Source organism: Echinops telfairi, unplaced genomic scaffold (assembly GCF_000313985.2).
Source record: "Echinops telfairi isolate 266 unplaced genomic scaffold, ASM31398v2 ScPeMD7_7467;HRSCAF=8505_1, whole genome shotgun sequence".
Classification (NCBI taxonomy): Eukaryota; Metazoa; Chordata; class Mammalia; order Afrosoricida; family Tenrecidae; genus Echinops; species Echinops telfairi.
The window spans coordinates 23,787,084-23,792,521 of record NW_022111368.1 but is presented as its reverse complement, the minus strand read 5'-3'; the positions used below and the strand labels follow the sequence as shown (position 1 = coordinate 23,792,521).

The 5,438-nt window shown below is 42.6% G+C and overlaps 1 non-coding gene across 1 annotated transcript; it reads right to left on the bottom strand.

Moving 5' to 3' along the window:
- Positions 1-3,783: 3,783 nt before the first annotated feature.
- On the bottom strand, positions 3,784-3,897 carry LOC115873246. Its single transcript, XR_004048299.1, has one exon. It is a non-coding gene; the product is annotated as a small nucleolar RNA SNORD89 (small nucleolar RNA).
- Positions 3,898-5,438: the final 1,541 nt, after the last annotated feature.

The window sequence follows — 5,438 nt, the reverse complement described above, 5'->3', positions numbered from 1 at the left end:
TAATAAATGTGTACTGTATTCTTCTTCATGGAAAAATAAGACATCCCCTGAAAATAAGACCTAGCACATTCTTGGGAGCAAAAATTAATATAGGACACTATCTTATTTTCGGGGAAACAAGTCCCTACACATAGGGATACACATAGTCCCTACTGTGGGGCTTTGTTAAAAGTGTATCTGGCACCGGTACAAAGGGTGCCCGATAGACTTCTTAATCCTCTCAAGATCACGGTACTGGTGTGTTCTTCAAAAGAGGAGCTTAAAACTTGTTTTGAATGAACAGCTTACAAAGAAAGGATTTATTTTTCATAAAATGTCTAACTATAACTGAGTCAAGATTTCTATTTATGAAACCAATAAAGTTCTTAAGCGGACCTGGAAGCAGAACACGGCTTACCTAAAGTAAACTAAAGCACACAAACCTCAAACCCATATTATCCTGGGATCCAATAGCTGCACAATCAACCTTTAAACATAATCAGAGTCGATAAAACTGCCACGTTTACAAAACAGAACACCTTCAGGTCTCCAGATTGCCTGGCAATCTGGTTGCCTTATATTTCAGCGAGAGTCAAAACTGTAAGTAGGTCTTATTTTCGGGGAAACAGGGTATATGGCCCTGGTTCCAATTTGTTAGTGCATTCTGATAATATAGTTAACTTTAAATAAACAAATACTTTAAATAAACAAATCACCTCCTCACTTGAATTGCCTTCAAAGCACCTGGTAAAGAGAAGAGAGCGCTACATGAGATTAGGTAGAAAGTGAAGCTATTTTTGAAACCATTTGGGATGCTAAAAATACTTCTATCTCAAATACCTCCCTTTAAAAAATTTTTCTTTAAGCAATGTTACAGAATTGATAATCACTCTAAACTGGTGTTTTCAGTCGCATCCCTTTAAGAGAACATGTTAAGCGTATGGGAAAATGACAGTCTGTATTTGCTGGAAAATTCCCATCGTGAAGCCCTCGTGGTGCACACGACCTTTGGAGGAATGAAGAGCAAGAATGTTACTTTGAGGACTGAGTTGTGCCTGACCCGAGCCGTGGTGCTTTCAATTGCCTCGTGTGCGTGTGAAAGATGGACACTGAATAAAGAAGATCGTTCAACAGATGCCTTTGACTTGTGCTGGAGCAGAACACTGAAAGCACCACAAACTGCTGCCCGGTAAAGCAATCTGTCCTGGAAGAAGTACGAGCAGAGTGCTCCTCAGAGGGAAGAATGGCGACCCCCGCCACACGTGCATTAGACACACTGTCAGGAGAGAGGAGTCCCTGCAGAAGGGCTTCTCGGGACAGGAGATGGGCTGCAACAACAGACTCAAGGAAGGAACCGTCGCGAGGATGGCGCAGGACCACGCAGTGCTCCCTTCTCTTGCGCATACGTTGCTTTGGGTCGGAACTGACTCACTCCATACATCCAACAACGTGTGTCAGAAAAGACGCCATGGCAGTTTGGGGAGGTTTTGATGCCTCTACGAAGAAAGTTGCCCATTTCATCTTATATGGCTTTTCTTTTTAAGCGATCCACTACTGTTCTCACATCAAGGCGCCCTGGTGGCAAAGTGTGTTGGGCTGCTTGCCCCAAGGGGAGATGGTGGAACGCAAGAGCTGTTCTGATGGGGGGTGAGGGGGTGGCTTAAGTTCCAAAAAGCTGTGCAGTCTCACAAACCACAAGGGTAACTCTACCCACTCTCTCCTACAGTCACTGTGGATTGGAATCAATTTTGATGGCAGTGTGGGATTTCTGTTGTTATCGGAAAAAGCTCTACAATGCTTCAAAGCACCTCCATGTACTTTGAGGGTGAAGCTTCCCAGCCACACAGCCCACAGGAAGCACTGGTCTTCTTCGCGGTTTCTGATGGACTCGGTTCTCACAGGCCTGGCTTCTAATCTTGAATGCAGTGCAAATGCCTTCTCAATCCCCAGTCTATACTGTTCCATAGACAGCGGGCAAGTGTCTAGGTGTATACCTGTGTATGACACTGTGGAAATAGCAGACCAAGTACTAGTATTTCTGAAGAAATTTCTGAAGATAAGAAGCCGAACAGTGTTCCTAAACCAAAACTAGATTCCCTGGGAAAGGCGTAGGTGGCTCTTCTAATACGCACAGCGTGTGTTAACCCCACAACACTCGCTTGTGGTTTTGGAGCTAACTTCCTGTGCTTTATAAATCAATAAGCAGGGTTTTCATTAAGTCTCTTGAGAAACTGTTTTAGGCAAAAACATAATTACCTCCCAGTTCCGGTTAGTAACATATAGACATACATGGTGATTTAACCTCAGCCCGACATAAGTAGATAAACTTCAGTGTGCACAAGAGACGACTGACGAGCACAGCTGTCTTGCTGGGCTTCGGTTTTGGTGGGTCCTTCAGTCTCACGGGGAGGCTGGCTGTCATAAGTCACCGTGAGCCCACGCCCCATCATGGCAGCCCCGTGTGCGCAGAGAAACACTGTGACCACTGATTTGTCAGCTGGGACCTATCAGAGGCAGAACATCAGGCCTGTCTTCTGAGATGCCCCTAGGTGGGTTCAACGGCAAGCCTTGTGGCTAGCAGTCAAATGCTTAGCTGCCAGGCCGCCGCACAGGGCCTACAAGCTGACAGCCATTGCTGTTGTTGCTAACGTGATTCTGTCAGTCTTTGACATGGTCATATCTGCAGGTACAGAGGTATTTGTTAAACCCCAGTGATGTCTGAGGGCTGTGGAACATTTTCTGTTCTTAAAAAATTTTAGCTCCCTTGCAGAGGGATAGTGGGGTGGAGATGGGTCACTCAGGGTTCAGTGTAGCAATAATGGAACTCACAACCTTCCTCTAGTTCTTAAACGCTTCCTTCCGCCAACTATCATGATCCCAATTCTACCTTGCAAACCTGGTTAGCCCAGAGGATGCACAGCGGTACAGATGGGAACTGGAAACACAGGGAATCTAGGACAGATGAGCCCCTCGGGATCAGCGGTGAGAGTGGCGATACCAGGAGGGAAGTGGGGTTAGAAAGGGGGAATGGATCACAGGGATCTACATGTAACCTCCTCTCTGGGGGATGGGCAGCGGAGAAGTGGGTGAAGGGAGACACTGGGCAGTGTAAGATAAGATAAAATAATAATTTATAAATTATTAAGGGTTCATGAGGGAGGGGGGACCAGAAAGGGAGGAGAAGGGGAAAAGGAAAATGAGGAGCTGATTCCAGGAACCCAAGCAGAAAGCAAATTTTGAGAATGATGAGGGTAACAAATGTATTAAGTGTGCTATGCACAATTGATGTATGTATGGATTGTGATAAGAGCTGTATGAGCCCCAATAAAATGATTTTTTTTTAAAGGTGAAAAAAATGATTTTGCTTATAGGCTCTCACATATATATTTTATTTTATGCATCTCTATAAATTAATCTGTAAAATGGAGAAAGTAACACAAATTTTATAAAACAATGTTGAGGTTTAAAAAAAATTTTAGCTCTGAAAAATTTTTTTTTTTAGCTCTCAAGGCAGTATTTGACCACAGATAAAGTCTCCAGGTTTAGGCAGGGAGGAGGAATGCAAACAGGAAACACTGGGGGGAAGTAGGAGAAATCATGGTATAAGGATTGCAAAGAAAGAGCTGAAGTAAAATGTGTTTGAATCGCTGAATGTAAAACTGATTATCTGCTCTGTAAATCTTTACTTACATCACAATTAACCCCCTCCCTCTTTTTTTAAGTTCTGAATTCTTTGGGAATGCCTTTCTTGGCCACGCCTATCTGGCAAGTTTGACCAGGGCATCCCGCTTGCATGCCGCCATTACTGAGGTCAGACTAAGGGTCGCTTCAGGAGGTTTTGTCATCGTGCATCCACATAGAGAGCAAACTGCTATGGAGACACTGCAATTCGGCCTTTTATTGTCATCACTCCTCAGTAGCCAGTGTGGCAGCCTTTTAGGCACTACTTTGTGTTGAGGACCTGAGACACGTTTGCGGAGACATGTTATTACCTGCCAAGTTCTTCCTGATCTCTGGGCCTGCATGGCTGGCTGGCGAGAAACCCATCCAGCACCATTTGGGAGGGCACTGGGCAGCAAGTAGGCACAGCAGATGGACGGTGAACCTGGAAGGCCTTTAGATGCACAGATAAATGTCCTACTGCCTGTAACTGTCACAGCTACAAACAAACAAAAACTCGAAATACCCCCCAAAACCAACCAACAAACAAGCAAACAACAAAAAACCCTGTTTGTACATTATTTAGGAACAAGTGACTTTTAGGACAATTTTAAGAAGGCAAATCAGTCATAAATAAAAGCTAAATGTCTGATTTACTGCTATATCTTCATCTATATTCCTCCACCCCCACACACTTGCATCTTATCAAGTTTAAAGTTTCATAATACCTGACCCTTCTTTATCTTACTTAGATCTGAGAAAAACAAAAACAAAACCTCCCAAAGGGAGCTGTTTCCTTTCCAAGTAGTTAAGAGTTTGCCTGTCTTCTCATTGTCCTGCTTTAAAGACTTCTTTGTCTAGCAATGAGATGACTAGTATTCTGATCTCTTCTCATTACTCTTTGGTTTTCAGACTTCTGCACTGATGAAAACTCCATCTGAAAGCTGCTGATTTAGTCCCTGAACTTCTCTAGTTACAAAAGATTATCTACATTGCTCTGTCAATATTACTTTTAAAAAGTCAGTTTCATTAACAACTGGGAAGAAGTGTTCATTACAACATGTCTCCCTAGTACGTTTCAAGATCCAAAGCAAACACAAACTAGTTAATACAGAAGCAAAGGTATATTTTCCTGGTCTCGGTGAACCACAAAAAGTAGATTTCAGAGATAATGGCTCCTATGAAAACCTGCTTTGACGCTGTCTGCTGAAACAGAATAAGGGCTCAAAGCAAGACACATTTTTCTATTTCAACAGCTTCTCATACTGAACTTGGCCACAGAGCTCACCTCGGTCAGAGCACTTGGTTTCATTGCAGAGAATTTCACAATGAGTAGCTACCATCAAAACAGGGTCAGCAGCTTGAAAGCATTAGCTACATAAAGCCTCAGACCTTAGATATGACTATTAAGAGTGATTAAGAAATTGTTTTTCTAAGCATTGTATTTCTCAAGTGAATTTATTTTGTTGCCCCAAATTAAATACAAGATCTACACAGTAACTAGCTCAGAAATAGAATGGCAAACTAGTTCAGTCTCTTAATTAGAGGGTGTATACATGTGCTGAGTCGTTCTATACAACTTTGCAGTCTCCAAATTCATCCATTCCTTTAACCTACAGGTAAAGACAGTCAATGAGAAAAAGTGAAAAAATATATGAACAGGTACAGTCATCCCATTAGGTTTGCTTAAAAACAAATCAAGAAAGGCAATTACTTGTTTATTTTGCTCCAACAACAAGAATCAAATTCTTTAGTGTCCATTGGTTTTAAGGTTTCAACTGCAGTTGAAACCAGTATCA